This window comes from Capra hircus, chromosome 2 (assembly GCF_001704415.2).
Source record: "Capra hircus breed San Clemente chromosome 2, ASM170441v1, whole genome shotgun sequence".
Classification (NCBI taxonomy): Eukaryota; Metazoa; Chordata; class Mammalia; order Artiodactyla; family Bovidae; genus Capra; species Capra hircus.
The window spans coordinates 76,700,328-76,720,952 of NC_030809.1; positions in this window are offsets into that span (position 1 = coordinate 76,700,328).

Genomic DNA, 20,625 nt, shown 5'->3' on the forward strand with positions numbered 1-20,625 from the left:
GCCACTAATGTAATAAAAATGTAATATTCCAAATAGAAGAAAATATTTTCAAATCATATAACTGACAAGGTGTTAATACTAAATATTCAAGGAAAGTATAAGACTCAATGGCAAAAAACAATTCTATTTCTAAAATGTGCAGAAGATCTGAAAAGAATTTTATCCAAAGAAGACGTACAGTCAATAGGTACAGAAAAAAGTGCTCAATATCACCAATCATCATACTTAAAATTTGTTAGAGAGTACACATTAAAAGTTCTTATCACAAGAAATTTGTAACTATATATGGTGACAGATATTAATGAGGCTTTGGAGTGATCATTTTGCAACATATATATGTAATTATATATATATAATTTATATAATTTTATATAATTTATATATATATATAAATTTTATAAATAAAAATAAAATTTATATATATATATGAAATTACTAGGTTGTATACCTGAAGTTGACCTAATTTTATCTCAAGGAAAAAAGAAAAATGTAGGAAAAACTAAAATTAGCAGTATGTATTATTAGTTCTGTTACTGTTTATAAGCAAAGATTAATAATTTGATTTTAAAGAAATAAGTCCTCAATACTATATACATATCTTAAGTACCTGTAATATTTTTGTCCCTTAAAGCAAAATAGATTCACATGTACATAAGCATACTACAAGAATATTAGTAACAAAATATATCATTCAAAGGGCTTTCCTGTGGCTCAGAGGTTAAAGCGTCTGCCTCCAATGTAGGAGACCCGGGTTCGATCCCTGAGTCAGGAAGATCCCCTGGAGAAGGAAATGGTAACCCACTCCAGTATTCTTGCCTGGAGAATCCCATGGACGGAGAAGCCTGGCAGGCTACAGTCCACAGGGTCACAAAGAGTCGGACATGACTGACCCTGTCATTCAAAGTGAAAAAGTAAGAGTGTTAGTCGCTCAGTCGTGTCTGATTCTTTGCAATCCATGGACTGTAGCCCAAGAGGCTCCTACGTCCATGGTATTCTCTAGGAAAGAATACTGGAGTGAGTTGCTATTCTCTTCTCCAGGGGAACTTTCCAACCCAGGGATCAAACCCAGGTCTCCTGCATTGTGGGAAGATTCTTTACCATTTGAGCCACAAGGGAAGCCCAAATCTGATTTCCAAAGCGAACATCATAAACAAAAAACATCAGTGTTAGATCTCTTGCCTTATGTCTTAGAGGTTAGACAATCATTCATTTTCCTTTTCTGTTATCTTTAAAATTATCTAAAATAAATAGTCCTAAATACTAAGAAACACACTAAAATTACTAAGCACATCTGAGGGTAAGCTCACAGAAAACTTCTGCCATAGTTTTTTGAAATTGCATGGTTCATGTGGCTTTGGTATAATCATAGTCTTAGTAATAGTTTCTACTTATTCTCAAAATAAAATACTAACAAATATAAAATAACTAGAGCACATATCAAATGTATAATAAATATACCTACAATTAGTATAATATAGCACTTTCAGTTAGGGCCCTTAGGTCAGTCAAGGTTTTCATTCATTATAGATTCAATGATTATACATGTATTGAATTTGTGTTTTTAAATATTCAACATCCATGACATGAGTAATTTCCCAGATGACACAGTTACTCAAAATGTTCATTACACCTATTTTTCAAACATCATAATTAATAGAGATTTCATTCTCAGAACAATACATATTTATTAAATACCATGTTAGGCACAGAACTAGAAGACACACTAAAAATCAATGAAATATGATCCTGTGACTTTTAGTTTATTTGAAAATTATACCACATAAATCCAAAGATGCAAGAATTCCACCCCTGTAGAACAAAACTAAGTAAAGAAGTACAAAATTATATTCCATAGGTTTACACAGATTCCAAAAGTTTATCCATGAAATTTGTGCACTCTTTTCCTTAGGAGAGCATATTGCTTCCATAGTGAATAGAAATTTAACATGTATAATTCTTACAGGAGAGAATATTGGAAGTCTTGAGAAGTAACCACAATCTGTACTGTTGCTAACTACCCACTGACCTAAACAAGTCACCTAATTCACCTTTCATACTGCACAGTGTAGAAAAGAAACACAATCAAAATCGCCAAAGGATTCACTCCATAAACATATGTGGAAGTCCTGGATAACTAGCTTGAGAAGTATGTAGTTCAATATGCAAATATTTTAGGTTTTTTTTATCAGTTACTGTCATTTGAAATTGAGAAATTTTAAACATTAATTTGTGTCTCTGTCTTCTCTAAAAACTCAGAAGATTTAGTAATAAACACCTCAATCTTTCATGATTATACTTTGCTGGAACTAAAGAGGCTGCTCTCTTTAGAATAGTATTCACTCTTCGCTCATTCACCTAACAAATATTATTGAATATATACTATGTTCTATTACTATTCTAGATGCTGAGCAAAGAGGAAGCCAGCTCACTTGCCCTCATGGCACCTTAAATACTCATTAGGAGAAATAAAAACAAAGCTTGACAACAAGCATCCAGATAAAACATATTGATGTGGCTATAAATGTAAGGACAGAAACAGCAAGTGCCTAGCAGAAGCAGAAGAGATTAAGAAGAGGGGCACAAACACACAGAATAACTATTAAAAAAAAAAAAAAAGGTCTTAATGATCCAGATAACCACGATGGTGTGATCTCTCACCTAGAGCCAGACATCCTGGAATGTGAAGTCAAGTAAGCCTTAGGAAGATTATTATGAACAAAGCTAGTGGAGGTGTTGGAATTCCAGTTGAGCTATTTCAAATCCTAACAGATGATGCTGTTAAAGTGCTACACTCAATATGCCAGCAAGTTTGGAAATCTCAGCAGTGGTCACAGGATTCAAATAGGTCAGTTTTCATTCCAATCCCAAAGAGCAATGTTGAAAAACATTCAAACTACCATACAATTGTGATCATTTCATATGCTAGCAAGAAAATGCTTCAAATCCTTCAAACAGGCTTCAGCAGTATGTGAACCAAGAAATTCCAGATGTACAAGCTGGATTTAAGAAAGGCAGAGGAACTGGAGATCAAATTGCCAACATCCTCGGGATCATGGAAAAAGCAAGGGAATTTCAGAAAAACATCTACTTCTGCTTCATTGACTACACTAAACCTTTGGACTGTGGATCACAAAAAAAAAAAAAAAAAAAAACACAACATGGAAAATTCTTCAAGAGATGGGAATACCAGACCACTTTACCTGTCTCCTGAGGAACCTGTATGTGGGTCAATAAGCAACTGTTAAAATCAGACATGGAACAATGGACTGGTTCCAAACTGGGAGAGGACTACGTACATCAAGGCTGTATATTGTCACCCTGCTTGTTTAACTTATATGCAGAGTACACCATGTAAAATGCCTGTCTGGATAAAGCGCTAGCTGGAATCAAGATTGCTGGGAGAAATGTCAACAACCTCATATATGCAGATAATACCACTCTAATGGCAGAAAGCAAAGAAGAACTAAAGAGGCTCCTGATGAGGGTGAAAGAGCAGAATGAAAAACCTGACTTCAAACTTAACGTTCATAAAACTAAGATCCTGGCATCCAGTCCTATCACTTCATGGCAAATAGATAGGGAGAAAAATGGAAAGTAACAGATTTTATTTTCCTGGGCTCCAAAACCACTGTGGATGGCAACTTCAGCCACAAAATTAAAAGACACTTGCTCCTTGGGGGGAAAAAAACTACAGCAAAAATAGACATCGTATTAAAAAGCAGAGACATCACTTTGCCAACCAACATCCATATAGTCAAAGCTATGGTTTTTCCAGTAGTCACGTACGGATGTGAGAGTTGGACCATAAACAGGACTGAGTGCCGCAGAATTGATGCTGTTAAACTGTGGTGTTAGAAAAGACTCTTGAGAGCCCCTTGGACAGCAAGGAAATCAAACCAGTCAATCCTAAAGGAAATCAATCCTGAATATTCATTGGAAGTTTGGATGCTGAAACTGAAGCTGCAATACTTTGGCCACATGATGCAAAGAGCTGACTCACTGAAAAAGACTCCGATGCTGGGAAAGATTGAGAGCAGAGGAGAAGGGGGATAACAGAGAATGAGACTGTTGGATAGCATCACTAACTCAAAGAACGTGAGTTTGAGCAAACTCCAGGAGATAGGGAAGGACAGGGAAGCCTGATGTGCTGCAGTCCATGGGGTCACAAAGAGTTGGACACAACTGAGTAACTGAACAATAACAACAATGATTGAAATTATATAGGACACTGGAACAGAAAGTAAGTTTGCTCAAATCCTATGTTCTCAGTGAGTCATTCTTGAGTGATGTTTAATACTGTAAGAGTCTTTAAATTACAGCCCATTGGTTAAATCAGGCCAACTGCTTGTCTCTGTAAAGTTTTATTGAAGCACCGATATACTCATTCATTGACATATTATCTTTGCTGCCTTTGTGTTATAGGGGTTGCCACAGAGACACTACGGTCTGCAAAGACTAAAATATTAACTGACGGCATTTTTGTTGGTACTCTCAATCCCCTATAACTTCCCCAACTTTTTTTCCCATGGCCCTATAACCTCTAAAATTCTATTTATATGTTTATTTTATGACTTATCTTTTTCTCCTTTACATTAAGATATTAACACCATAGATGAAAATCTTAACTTTGTTCATATATGTATCCCAAATGAATGGAATATGCTAGCTACTCAACGAATATTTATAGAATAATTGAACGAGGTTACAAAAATAAGCAGTAGACAGCATACAATGATGAATTCATAATGAAGAATTTGGATTTTAGTCTGAATTTATGGACAGCCACAGGAAGGTTTTAAACAGTGGAATACCACGATGAGATTCAGACTACTATGATCTCGTGACTTATATTCCTTTCACTGGATTGGCTCAGGTCCATTCATCTGTGTTACTTCCCTGACCTGAGCTCCGCATCTTAGTCCAGTAGATACTTCATGAATGGGAAATGTTTATGGTAATGAAATCTCAAAAGATTAGTGTTCAGTGTTGCTGCTTGGTTGTGTCTGACTCTTGTGACCTCATGGACTGGCATGAGGTAGCCATGAGACAGCCCGGTAGCCTGCCAGGCTTCTCTGTCCACGGTATTTCCCAGGCAAGAATACTGGAGGGGGTTGCCATTTCCTTCTCCAGGGAATCTTCCAGTCCCAAGGATCCACCCTGTGTCTTCTGCATTGCAGGTGGATTCTTTACCATTGAGTCACCAGGGACACCCAGCTTTCAAGGACTCTACTTGAAAATATCCCTGTGTGGGCAGAAGCCCCAGGGAGACAGGTTTACTGGCAAGCTCTGCATAGTTGTTCAATAACAACATTTAATAGCAAACTCAATGGCTTTAGAATATAGGGATTTTATGGGAGTTTTGTACATTTTATGCATTAAATTTGTTACAATGCTTATAACTTGTCTTCCAAGAACTTTATACACAAAGATGTTAGTGTAATCAAAATACAAAAAAAAAAAAAAAAACCCTACCAACCAATATACTAGAGTTTACTGGTTTTGCTACCCATGGGTAACAGGTTTGCTAAAATATCAATGCCTTACCACAGAGGGGGGCAACCAGAACCTTCCCACTCAGTCGGCCATGGCCTCATCCATTTAGCCTTGATGTGTTATAGAATTATTATATGAATGTCATAAGGTTAAGAAGTTACAATGGACACAATCATAATTTGTTAATGACATCTGTTTTCAAAAAGACAAAAAAAAGTCATCAAGTCTGTGGCTACTGCTGAGATTTTAAAGCTCATCAGGGCAACTAGACAAAGGTTTATTTATATTTTTCATGAATTTACAAACTAGGGGAAGTACATATAAACAATAAGGAACACTGATATAAATGAGTACCCAAGGTAGCCTTGATTAACTTCATTTGGGAGATTAAGGAGAGGCTTAGGAACAAAATGGAATTTGAGCTACATGCTGAAGAATGAGGGCTTTTTGATGGGCTAGAGGAACAGTGAGTGCTAATTGGCTCCATATTGCTCCTCCAGAGATATAAGATAATTTTCACATTCTGTGGAATGAGGACCAAGGTTAGAATAATTTTCATATTCTCAGGTATGCCCAAGAATGAATCAACCAAAATCAAGATGTAACAACTCCTTCATCAAGCAGTGTGCAATGGTTTTCCATTTATACCTCCTTGACAGCAAGGACATCAAACCAGTCAATCCTAAAGGAAATCAGTCCTGAATATTCATTGGAAGGGCTGATGCTGAAGCTGAAGCTCCAATACTTTGGCCACCTGGTGCAAAGAGCCAACTCATTGGAAAAGACCCTGATGCTGGGAAAGATTGAAGGCAGGAGGAGAATGGGGTGACAGAGGATGAGATGGTTGGGATGGCATGACCAACTCAATGCACATGAGTTGAGCAAATTCTGGGACATAGTGAAGGACAGGGAAGCCTTGTGTGCTGCAGTCCATGGGGTTGCAAAGTTAGACATGATTGAGCAACTGAACAACAACCACCTCCTTATAGTTGGGCTTCTCAGAACCAAATCTCTAAGCACCTTCCTAATAAGGAATTTCTATGTCTACCATGGAGCAGCCTTATCAATCACATGCTAGAAGTGGGAGTAATGGAAAGCAAAACATGTGACTCAGCTACCTAATAAGAAAACTCTGCCTCAATTTGTTGCTAGAGACTGGTGAGCTGAGGAATATTTAGCGATACTCTATACACCATATGCACAGCCCCCACCTAGCCTTCTGAGAGTATCACTTGGCCTTTGTTGGTTATTTTCAAAGAAAAACAACAGATCCAAACAGTTCATCAACATCAAATTTTAAAAAACTGTGTAATTCAGAGGTTCCCAGACTCCTTTGATTTATAAGATGCTTAGTGTCTCAGTAATATCCCCATGATGTTTGACAGTCCAAAAGCAAACCTAATCATTCTGTTTATGAAGTTGTTAGGTTCAGTCAACTTAATAATTTATGCCTTAACAACTTAACAACCTTCTGAAAAGACAATACACATACATTAAAAGAAAAAATTGTATTTCGTTTTTAAAAAGTCACAAGTTACACATCAAATGAATTTGTGCTCCTGGAACTTCTTATCAGATCACAGTATCAGATCAGATGCTGCCACCCTCATTTCCTATTCATGTTTATTTTTGTTCACTATTTACTTTTGTTACAACAATCAATGAAAACCCAGCTTCTGGAAGATATGACATCATCTAAAGAAATGGAATGAAATCTAATATTTAAATATCAACTGCCTTAAACTAGTAGTTCACATATCTGACTGATGCTGTGATTTGCTGTTTTTTCTTAATAAATTTAAAATCTGGAGAATGTAATCCACAAAAGACTTTGTTACACAGCCACCAGAACTGTGTTTCTGAAGGGCCATTAGAGTTTTAGATATCCATGTTTGTTTTCCATGGGCTTGCTATTCATTTAGGGAACAATAACCACTTGAGCCTCATTTTTGTTGCAGTTTAGAGTCCTAAAAGTACGGTTTCAATTTATGTCCCAAATCTCCCAAATATCTTTCTATCTAACACTATTGATTTGCTACATATTTAAAATCACAAGGGAAGCAATCAAAGGACTTTTTGTGTGTGATCACTCACTCCTACAAAGTATGATCTAGTACAGATATAATTTTTATAGAAGATGTCCTTAACATGGAGTAATATGCACTTTCCCCAAGTTTTCTATTACCAGACCCTTTATCCAAACATCTCTCATTAACACCTAGTTAACATAATTGTACTTACATAAGACAAAAATTTACCAGAAAACATGCAACTGGGACACAGATAGGAGATGGCAGAAAAAAAAGGTAAAAATGTAGAGAACTCTTCAATCACTAATATATAATAAATTGAAAGGATCCAAAGTCATTGCCATAAAAAACTTATGAAAGTTCTGTTCATAACTAAAATTGAAAATACATATATAGATGTGTATATATAGATACACATATATGTATATACATGTGTGTATACATACATATATATAGGTATATATGCATTTCCTCTGGGAACCCAAATTTAAGACCAACAAGAGGAGATCTGAGACCAGTCAAGAATTAATATATAAATACATTATAGAGTTGCAACATTAGGCAAGAAAAAATTATCCTCACTTTACAGATAGGTACTTGATTCCATGACACCAATAAGTTATAATGAATCTACTAGAACAGGCCTTCAGGTACCTATTCTATAATAGGGATTCATCTAGTAGAAAAGGGATTCATCCTTTAACCAATAAGATGGGCTACGATCTGCCATCTCCTAGACTAACCAATGTCAACAATGGTTGTGCATCATATTGGAAATGAGGATCTTGATGCAGGGTTGCCTGTGATGCTAAGCAAGAACATGTGACCATGGTCCACATAGGGTGGCTGAAGAATCCTGGGTTTATTGTTCCAATTCTTTTATCTTTAACAAGAAAAGAGTCTAGTTTCTCTTAAAGGCTCTATATTGCATTTCCCTTGGACACAATAACAGGAAAACCAATTAGGTTAATCACCTGCAGCGGGGTGGAGGAGATACGCAGATACTTTAAAGAGCAGCCAATAGCGGAGGGGAGAGTGGCAAACTAGTGAAAAGTTTCAAGTCCTCCTCTTTAAGTACTTGATACAAAAGATGAGAAACATTCACAGCTCTCATGGAGGCTGCAGGGCCTTGCCCAGCACCAGGGAGCTCCTTTCATGAGTAGTTGCACAGCAGGGCTGCCATTTTCTATGTGAAAATTCCAACTACAGTTGTGCAGTGTGGCAGCCCTGATGGTCATCATTATGTGGAATAATATCCTCTAATTCTGGTGTTTTCTTAAATAAATTTGCCATATTTTATTTTAAATGAAGAAGAAGTTTAAATGTTTTACATTGAAACTAGTGTACCAAAGAGAGACTTGAAGTAAAAGGGGGGAAAAAAGTTGTATAAGTTTATTTTTAACCTGAAAAACTGTTTTGTTGATTTTATTCTTTAAACAGAATACCTTTAAGTGTGAGATCTTAAATGTGTCAGCTTTTCATCTACACTGTATTTTTCGAATATTATAACACTACACCAGCATCTTGCCTCATCCTAAGATTCAGGATAGATGAAAAATAATTTTTAAGTACTAAATAGTCATCCTCAATTCCTTAGCTTCCTAGATTTCCCTGAAAAGACCGATTTCTTATCCATTTGCAGAAACATTAAATATACACATGACTTAGTATTCGGTGTGCTTTCTTCACTACCATTGATCATTCTGACTCTAAGCATTATATACCATAAAATGGAAATCTTTATAATTAAAGTTTAAAATTTTACTAATTATACCAAGGAAGAAATTGAAAAGTAGCATCCAACATTAATTACTTTTAGGAACACAAAATATTTCCATAACTCTGTAAGGACAAACCTTTCAGCTTAATAAAAATGACAAATTTATGCCTATTTCAAACAAATTTAAGAAAGATTTTGATTGCAAATAATTTGTAGAAATACTAGCAGGGATATGCTGAGTGCAGATACATGGTGCTAGATTTATTTGAATTCAATTCAAATGCAGAATTTATTTTCCTTCCTGGCAGTTCTCTGAAATGTACATTACGGCTTTGTTTAGTTAAACCAGTTATGCCACTTGAACCTCTGAAATGCTAATATACCTGTACTCAGACTTTGAGTGTGTTGACTTTGTTTCCTTGGTGGAACAAATTTCAATCCTTTTCATGAAAAAAAAAAAAAAAACAACAACAACAAGATGAGCAGATATTTGTATAATGTATATGTTAATTAAAACATACTGTTCTCTGGGGGCTGCGAAACAAAGAATGTGTTACTATGAGTATTTTAAGGCAGACATTCACTCATCAAATTCAACAGGAATAGGGGATGCTGAAAAGTGACTTATTATAATAATGTATTTTAAGAAATAAGAGAAAGTCATGCTTTTAACAGAAGTGAACTTGGATGCCTTAATGTAACAGAAATGTGGTTTCTGTCAAATATTGTGTCACCAAGATGCTATAATTGCTTAACCTGAAAAACGTCTTCACAGCCCTGCTCAGCCCATGGTTGATGGATTGATATTACCATAATAAAGACTTAGCTTTTTCATATGAGCAGAAAATTATCATTGAATTGTCACCATTCTGCCCATAAGTAAACCATGGGCCTACATATCAAGATATAAAATACAGCATATCCCAATTACTGCTGTACCTTCATGCCAGCTCAATACACAAAGCAAGTAATGACTGTCCATAAAGACAATGTATAAAAAAATTTTCTGGGATCCAGGCTGTCCAGAACATACTCACTAGAAGCCAACTTGTTTTCATCTGGTCATTGGTCCAATTCCCAAATTTTGAGGGATTTTTTATTTATTGTTTGCTTTCATTCTAATGTTGGTTCCTGTTCCCCAGGTAACCATCAAGAATTCTGGGTTGGAATTGTCAACAAATTCACTCTCCTTCAGACCAATATGTTCTTCCTGTTTCCTCCATAATCAACCCCGCATAAGCCCATTCTTTCCTTTGAAGAGAGAGACTTCTGATTAGCGTGTGTCTTAGAAAGAATATACAAAGGATGCCACAAAGTTTCAAGCTGATCCACAGTATTATTTACAAGATATTGGGTATTTAGCTCATGGTTATGGCCAGGGGGATTTTGGAAACGTGTGTTGTGGGGCTATATGTTTGCATCGACTAAAACTTGGCACCACTGGCACCCACAGAGCAAACAGCACAGAAGCAAAATGCTATATGCAGGCCTCTATTTCAGCCTTGCTAGTGCCAGTCCTGTCTAAAGGTCATCATACTGAGGAATTGCTGAACTGTGTTTGGTGGGTGAAGATAAAGCTGAAGGCTACTAGAAGACCAAGAAGGCTATCTTGCTTCTTAAGAAACTTAGGGCCTGGAATGATATCCAAAAGCTCTCAGCAAATGAGAGCTGGCAATGCAAAATGAAAAGATGTCATTGCATTGAGAGCTTCCCTGATGGCTCAGAGGTAAAGAATTCACCTGCCAATCCAGGAGATGTGGGTTTGATCTCTGGGTCAGGAAGACATCCTGGAGAAAAAAAAAAAAAAAAAAGGCAACCCATTCCAGTATTCTTGCTTGGGAAATCCATGGACAGAGGATCCTGGCAGGCTACAGTCCACGGGGTCACAAAAAAGTCAGACATGATTTAGTGACTTGTTGGGAGCCACGTTAGGCATTACTGACATAATGGAGGCATGGCCCCAACCCCCCTCCTCATCCTGTAGCCATGGTCCTGGGATGAAGGAGTTAGGTCTTGTGATTCTGACTTGTTCTTTCCTTTCTTAGGTTGAGTTGGCTGGAAAGAATGTTAAGACGCTTATTGTTCTTGAGAGAAGCATGAGAAAGCACAAAGCCTTCTGCAGTTGTGCCCAGAAAATAATCTATAAAGTAACCATTGACATTTGTTCAAGGATCTTTACAAAGAATGTTCCAGGATGAGCATGTAGGCTGCAGCTTGAAGCCCTGGGAAGGATTGTTATCTGAGACCTGTTTGTGAGGGGAATGTTTATGGCAAAAGAAGTTTGCTGAGCTTAGGGTTTAGGAATAATTAAGAATAGCTAGAAGCATTTTTAGGAGATAGTGAACTTAATGTGCTAGGGGCAAACAGGATTTAGAAAGATTAGAAATAAACTGAGGAATGTGGTGTGCAGCCCAGACATAAGCATGAGTTACAATGTAATCACAAGTTAAGTATAGGACACGTAAGGGGAAGTAGATAATAGATAGTAAAGCCGATTCTGAGAGAATCGCTGCAGCAGGAACTCTGTTTGAAGGGCAACAGTGATTTCTGGAGATAATAAGTCAGGGTAGGGGGGAACTAAAAATGTCAAACCTCTGACCTAATGCTTTTGTCAAAGTATAAAAAGACAACCTGAAGCTTGAAATAAACATGTAGACCCGCACCTTGAGTCAGAGGCTAAATCATTCCCCACCAACACCGCTCATCTCTTTGGGCTGATTCCCTGGCTGCTGGAGCTGGACTCCGGCAGTGACTGAACAACAACAACACTGTATTGAGCACAGAGGACCCTTCAGAAACATTCTTATAATCACTCCAGTCCCATCACTTCAGTGCAAATAGATAGGAAAAATGGAAACAGTGACAGACTTTATCTTCTTGGGCTCCAAAATAACTTCAGACAGTGACTGCAGCCATGAAATTAAAAGACGCTTCCTCCTTGGAAGAAAAGTTATGACAAAACTATACTGCATATTAAAAAACAGAGACATCACTTTTTCCACAAAGGTTCATATAGTCAAGGCTATGGTTTTTCCAGTAGTCATGTATGGATGTGAGAGTTGGACTATAGAGAAAGCTGAGCACCAAAGTACTGATGCTTTTGAACTGTGGTGTTGGAGAAGACTCTTGAGAGTCCCTTGGATTTCAAGGAGATCCAACCAGTCCATCTTAGGAAATCAGTCCTGAATATTCATTGGAAGGACCGATACTGAAACTCCAATACTTTGGCCACCTGATGTGAAGAGCCAACTCATTGAAAAACACCCCGATGCTGGGAAAGATTGAGGGCAGGAGGGGAAGGAGACTAACTTGGGTGAGATGGCTGAATGGCATTATTGACTCAGTGGATATGAGTTTGAGCAAATCCAGGAGATAGTGAAAGACAGGGAAGCCTGGCATGCTGCAGTCCATGGGTTGCAAAGAGACATGACTGAGTGACTGAACAACCACAATAAATAAGTAAACTGAACATTCTGAAGTTTATTCCTGGTGTTACTGCATTTGGACTGAAAGTGCTTTCCTCAAGTGGGATGATGTGCATGGCACTTGGTGTGAAGCTGCCTTCCTCAAGAGTGACTGTAACCTCCCCATACATAAAATGCTTAATACAGACCTTAGCAAAGTCTGAAAAAAGCCCAGAGATCCAAAGACACCTCCAAGCACCACATAAGATTCATCACAGACTCATACAGAAGAATCCACTGAAAAACCTGATAATCATGTTGAAACTAAATTCATATGCAAAAATCAGGCCCTGGAACATCAGTATTTGCCAGATCAAGAATCACAGACTCCAAGGAGATAAGGCATCCCTAGAAGCCAAATCAGATAAGAGGGGTGTTCCAGGCAAGAAGCCAGTGGTAGTGAAGGAAGAAGAGTGTTGGTGTTAAAAAGCTTTGGTGGGAAAAAAAATGCTGGAGCTGCCAAGAAGCCACCAGCTGAAAAGAAGCCAGAAGAGATCAAGTCCACAGAAGCAGCTTGCTGTATAAACTAAAATTTATTTATTCCATAAAGGTCTAATCATTTGAACAGTTCAATTTGAATAAAGATCTGTCAAAGAGGCACTGAAATACAAACAAACAAAAAAGATAGGAGGAAAGTTAAGACTGGAAAAAAAAAATATTTACAGATAAAAAGCTGCCTCATAGATAATGCAAAAGAATGTACAGACACACTTAAAATGGTAAGAGGATTTAGTAAATCTGTCAGAAAGGAAATCAAAATATTGACATTGCCAGTTCAAGATGGAAACAGAAGGATCCTGAACTCTTACAGACACATCAGATCTACAGTGACATACTGAAGAATTTGCTCTGAGAAAAACCTAAAAACTAGCTAAGCAATGACCACATAGCAGGTGAACTAGGAAGAAAAAGCACATCAAAGTGGGTAGGAGAAGCTGAGATGCAATCTTGCCAAAAGCCCACCTCTAGTGTACAGACCCCCATCAGAAGCTTCTCACTTGCAGAGTGAAAGGTTTGAGCCCCACATCCAGCACCCCAACTTTCAAAATCTACACCTGAGATATGAGCCTCCAAACATCTAGTTTTGAAAACCAATGGGGCTCATGACAATGAGACCCAAAGGCAATAGTAATCTGAGAAATGACTTTTGAAAGGATCACCCACTTGGATGCACTTGCCTAAGGGAAGCCTCTGATCTCGCCCAGAGTTTATATGAAAGAGGTTCATCTGTCAATCTTAAAGAATCAGCCCAAGGGGCAGGCATCAAAATTAACAAAGATCCAAGAGTCTTCTGGGGTCAGACGCTGGTGGGCACCATCTTTACACACCATCTTTCTCTTTTCTAAAACCCTAGGCTCTTCCCCTCACCCCCTGGGGGGCACCATCTTTATATTCCCCCTCTCTCATCTCCCCAGTCATAAAACACTACGCTTTTTTCCTCTCCAGCAGGCGCTATCCTTACGCTCCTCTTCTGCCTTACTCCAGCCAGCTGTTACCATTCTGCTCTCTTTCTCTGCTACACTCCAGAGTCCCCTCTCAAAGGGGACATTTTACATGTTTCTGGTTCTCTGGATTTTTTCCTCTGGTTCTGCTTACTGTGGGTGCCACTCTAGGCATTCACCTTGATCACCTGGCTCTGGAGGTCAGGGGGACAGTCCTATAGGACTATAACAATCAGAGGGACAGTTCTTGGCAGATTACCACCCCCCAACACTAGGCACTGTACAGACAGCAGAAGAAACGCCCTAATCTTTCTGAGAAAGAGGTCTATTTGCTTATCCTGGAGTTTTGGTCTGAGGGTGAGGCTTTTGGTATGGTACACATCGAAGGGCAGAGAAATGGAATATTTCCTGCTATATCAGTAGCCAAGGATATTACAGCCATCAACGATTGCTGTCCTTCAGTGTGAGCCAGTGAGCCCTGAGAAAACTCAAAATAGAATACCTGCCATCAAGCAGCCATCAGACTGCAGCCACACCCTATGGTGAGTCCTAAGGGAACTTAGGATGTGCAAATACGGAATACTAGGCCCAGATAGCTGAGGCACATATCAAAGGAATGATCTCATGAGTCCAGACCCTTGCATCTTTTCCACTAAATTACTTGAAAAATCTGATCTCTAATTAATAATAATATTTTGATGTACCTGACTGCGTGCCCTTAGTTGCAAAACTCCTATCCTATATACCCTAGCTAGTCCCCTCACTTCCTTGAAACAGTTTTTCAGAACTATCTGAATACAGTCTCCTGGGCTGCAGTTCTCATTTTGCCCAAAGAAAACTTAACGCTCAAATCTCACATTGTGCAATTTTTTTTTTTTTTTTTTTCGGATAAGGTCTACTTCAGTTCAGTTCAGTTCAGTTGCTCAGTCGTGTCCGACTCTTTGCGACCCCATGAATCGCACCACGCCAGGCCTCCTTGTCCATCACCATCTCCCGGAGTTCACTCAGACTCACGTCCATTGAGTCCGTGATGCCATCCAGCCATCTCATCCTCGGTCGTCCCCTTCTCCTCCAGCCCCCAATCCCTCCCAGCATCAGAGTCTTTTCCAATGAGTCAAATCTTCACATGAGGTGGCCAAAGTACTGGAGTTTCAGCTTTAGCATCATTCCTTCCAAAGAAATCCCAGAGCTGATTTCCTTTAATGGACTGGTTGGATCTCCTTGCAGTCCAAGGGACTCTCAAGTGTCTTCTCCAACACCACAGATCAAAAGCATCAATTCTTCAGCCCTCAGCCTTCTTCACAGTCCAACTCTCACATCCATACATGACTACCGGAAAAACCATAGCCTTGACTAGACAGACCTTAGTTGGCAAAGTAATGTCTCTGCTTTTCAATATGATATCTAGGTTGGTCATAACTTTCCTTCCAAGGAGTGAGCGTCTTTTAATTTCATGGCTGCAATCACCATCTGCAGTGATTTTGGAGCCCCCAAAAGTAAAGTCTGACACTGTTTCTACTGTTTCCCCATCTATTTCCCATGACGTGATAGGACCAGATGCCATGATCTTCGTTTTCTGAATGTTGACCTTTAAGCCAACTTTTTCACTCTCCTCTTTCACTTTCATCAAGAGGCTTTTTAGTTCCTCTTCACTTTCTGCCATAAGGGTGGTGTCATCTGCATATCTGAGGTTATTGATATTTCTCCCGGCAATCTTGATTCCAGCTTGTGTTTCTTCCAGTCCAGCGTTTCTCATGATGTACTCTGCATATAAGTTAAATAAGCAGGGTGACAATATACAGCCTTGACGTACTCCTTTTCCTATTTGGAACCAGTCTGTTGTTCCATGTCCAGTTCTAACTGTTGCTTCCTGACCTGCATACAGATTTCTCAAGAGGCAGGTTAGGTGGTCTGGTATTCCCATCTCTTTCAGAATCTTCCACAGTTTATTGTGATCCACACAGTCAAAGGCTTTGGCATAGTCAATAAAGCAGAAATAGATGTTTTTCTGGAACTCTCTTGTTTTTTCCATGATCCAGCAGATGTTGGCAATTTGATCTCTGGGTCCTCTGCCTTTTCTAAAACCAGCTTGAACATCAGGGAGTTCACGGTTCACGTATTGCTGAAGCCTGGCTTGGAGAATTTTGAGCATTACTTTACTAGCATGTGAGATGAGTGCAATTGTGTGGTAGTTTGAGCATTCTTTGGCATTGCCTTTCTTTGGAATTAGAATGAAAACTGACCTTTTCCAGTCCTGTGGCCACTGCTGAGTTTTCCAAATTTGCTGGCATATTGAGTGAAGCACTTTCACAGCATCATCTTTCAGGATTTGAAACAGCTCAACTGGAATTCCGTCACCTCCACTAGCTTTGTTTGTAGTGATGTTTTCTAAGGCCCACTTGACTTCACATTCCAAGATGTCTGGCTCTAGATTAGTGATCACATCATCATGATTATCTGGGTCGTGAAGATCTTTTTTGTACAGTTCTTCTGTGTATTCTTGCCACCTCTTCTTAATATCTTTTGCTTCTGTTAGGTCCAGACCATTTCTGTCCTTTATCAAGCCCATCTTTGCATGAAGTGTTCCCTTGGTATCTCTACTTTTCTTGAAGAGATCTCTAGTCTTTCCCATTCTGTTTTCCTCTTTTCTTTGCATTGATCGCTGAAGAAGACTTTCTTATCTCTTCTTGCTATTCTTTGGAACTCTGCATTCAGACGCTTATATCTTTCCTAAATAGCTGTGAAAAGAAGAGAGGTGAAAAGCAAAGGAGAAAAGGTCTACTTAGGGGCTATCAGAAAACAGTAGCCAGTAGAGACAATCTTTGAACTCTCCTTCCACCTCACTCCAGCTTGCTAGTATCTCCTGGAAAGGAACTGGAACCCTTGTCTGGTGCCCCAGTTTAGTGGTTCTATGTCACCTGGCTCTGGTTGCCAATAGGGCTTATACTCACAGGTACCACAGGACTATAACCAATGGATAATGAATTCTCAAAAGCCTACCCCTTCCAGGACTCAGAAAATGCAATAGAACCAGGAACTCAGTCTTTCTGTAGAAAGGCCTTTAAGTCTCTGATCATAACTGCAGTCTGAGGAGGAGAATTCTAGTTACACACACATCTAAGGACTGACTAGACCCTTTCCCAGAGGGTGAGAATTGCCTCTGTGCTCTTCCTCTGCAGTGCTCTGCAGTACCAGTGCCTCTCAGCTGGGAGCTCTGCCACACGTCACTTTCTATGACTGCCTCCCAGGGGACACCCCTTGAGCACCTGGCTCTGGTGGTCAAGCGGCTTGCATTACTGGCTCTCAGGGACTGTAACAATCCCTGCAGTTCTTGCCAGGCTACGCCCCCAGGGCACTGCACAAAAAACAGACTGAAACACATCCCCAGTCTTTCTGTGAAAGAGGCCTATTTGCTAGTTGTGGAGCTTACCCTGAGGGCCAGGCTTCAATGCACAGTGAGAGGCTTAGAGGGGTGGGTGGTATGCCAATCTCCCTCTGCCTTGCTACAGCTCATGCAGAAGGGAGTTATGGTGACCAGTGGAGCATACACTTGTGGCCTCATAGTACCACATACTGATCACTTTAAAAGCTGCTATCTTACCGTCTGGCTTGCATCAGCCTGAATCTAAGTGCTGACTGAGATCTTCCTCTTTGGGATACTGACAACACTCAAGTATTGGAAGCTATTAAAAACAAATTAGGCTGCTGGGACAATCATAATGATTTGCAAAACAAAGAGGTAGGGAAGGGTTGAACAGTAAGGTTAATCTCCTACACAAGGCTACTTCTTCAAGGTTGGGAGAGTTGGCTGTTTCATCTAATACATAGAAACTAACATGAAGAGTCAGGTAAAATGAAGAAACAAGGAAATAGTCCAAAAAAATAACAAGGTAAATACTCAGAAATCAGCAAGATATAGATAAGTAATTTAACTGATAAAAAGTTAAAGGTAATGGTCATAAGGATGCTCACTAAATTTAGGAGAAGAATGGATAAATACGGTAAAGCTTCAACAAAGACAGAAAACATAAGAAAGTGAAATAGAAGTCACAGAGCTAAAGAATATAATTACTCAACTAAAATTACACTAAAGAGATTCAACAACAGACTGGATGAAGCAGAACAATCAGTGAATTTAAATACAAGCCATTGGAACACATCCAATCAAAGGAGAAAGAAGAAAAAATAATTTTTAAAAAGTAAAGATAGTTTAAGAGATGAATGATACAACACCAAGTAGACTAACATTCACATTGTAAGAGTCCCAAAAGGAGAGAGGGAGGGAGAGTGAGAGAGGGAGAGAAAGAGAAAGAGAAAACTGCACAGGTCCACTTTCATGTTAAATTTTTTTTCCCCCCAAAATAACATAGTACTACAGAATCCATGATTGGTTGAATCCACAGATGTGGAACCATATATACAAGGAGTTGACTATGAGGTTATACGCAAATTTTTTATTTCACGGGAGGTCAACATCACTAACCCCTGCATTGTTTGAGGGTCAACTGTATAACATTTGTCAATATTTATTCACCCAACACGGGAACACTTAAATATCTTAAAAAAAAAAAATTAAATAGACCTAAAGAGAGAAACATGAAGCAATACAATAATAGTAGAAGATTTTACTGTGCCACTTACAGCAATGGACAGATCATCTAAGCAATCAATAAGGATACATTGACCTTAAATGACTGGTCAGCTAGACCAGATAGACTTGATATGTATAGAACATTCCATCAAAAGCAATAGAATGCACATTCTTGTCAAGTACATATTGAATATTATCCAGGATAAATCCTATATTAAGCCAAAAACACAAGTTAATAAATTTAAGATTAAAGTTATATAAAACAACTGTTCCAACCACAATGGAATGAAATTATGAATCAATTACAAGATGTAAACTGAAAAATTCACAAATTGTGAAGATTAAATAACATGCTACTAAACAACCAATGGGTCAAAGAAGAAATCAATGCAGAAATTAAAAAAAAAATACCATGAGACAAATGATAACGGAAATACAATATACTAAAACTTAGGGAATGCAGCAAAAGAGGGAAGTCCGTAGGAAAACATGTCTACACCAGGAAACAGGAAAACTTCAAATAATCAACCTAACATTACACCTCAGGGAGATAGAAAAAGAACAACAAACAAAGCTCAAAGTTTGTAGAAGAAAGAAAATAATAAAGATCAGAGCATAAATAAAATTGAGTCAAAAATATAGGAAAGACAATGAAATTAAGAGCTGATTCTTTGAAAAGATAAACAAAATCAACAAACCTCTGTCCAGACTCATGAAGATGAAAAGAGAAAGGAAAATCAGAAATGAAACATATGTTGTAATAGATGCCACAGAAATAAAAAGGATAAGAGACTGCTATAAACAATTATACACAAACAAATTCAACAAACTGGAAGAAACATATACAACCCACCAAGATTAATTCATGAAGCAATAGAAAATTTGAATAGACTGATTACTAGTAAGGAGATTAAATCATTAAACAAAAACCTCCTTACAAAAAAGTCTGGGGCCAGACATTCTACCAAACATTGAAAGCATACATGCCAACCCTTCTCAAGTCTTCCAAAAAATTAGAAGAGAAGGGAACACTACCTAGCTTATTTTACAAGGCTAGCATTACCCTCATACCAAATCAGACAAAGGATCCAAAAGAAAAAAAAAAAAATACCACCCGATATCACTGATTAGCATAGATTAAAAATCCTCAACAAAATATTAGAGCCCAAATTCACACTATGATCAAGTGTGATTTATTCCAGAGATGCACAAATGATTCAACATCTACAAAAGCAATCAGTGTGATACACATTAGCAAATTGAAGAATAAAAATCATATGATCATCTTTATAGAGAGAGAAAAAGCATTTGCCAAAATTCAATATTCATTTATAACAAAAATTCACAACAAACTGGGTACTGAGGAAAAAACATAATAAAGACCATATATAACAAGGCTACAGCTAACATTATTTCATACTCAATAGTGAAAAGCCAAAAGCTAGTCCTTTAAGATCAGGAACAAGTTAAGTATGCTCATTCTCATCAGTTTTATTCAACATAATACTGAAAGCATTATTCAAAACACACAAGAAAAAGAAAGAAAAGGCATCCAAATTAGAAAGAAGAAGTAAAACTTCCACTGTTTGCAGATGACATGATGTATATAAAAACTCCTAAAGGTTCCACCCAAATAACTGTTGGAACTAACAAAATAATTCAGAAAAGTTACAGGACACAAAATCAATATACAAAAATTAGTTGAATTTAAATACACTAATAAGAATACTTTCTAACACCATTCACAAAAATAAACTCAAAATGGATTAAAGATCTAAATGTAAGATCAGAAACTATAAAACTCCTAGAGGAGAACATAGGCAAAACACTCTCCAACAAAATCACAGTAGGATCCTCTATGATCCACCTCCCAGAATACTAGAAA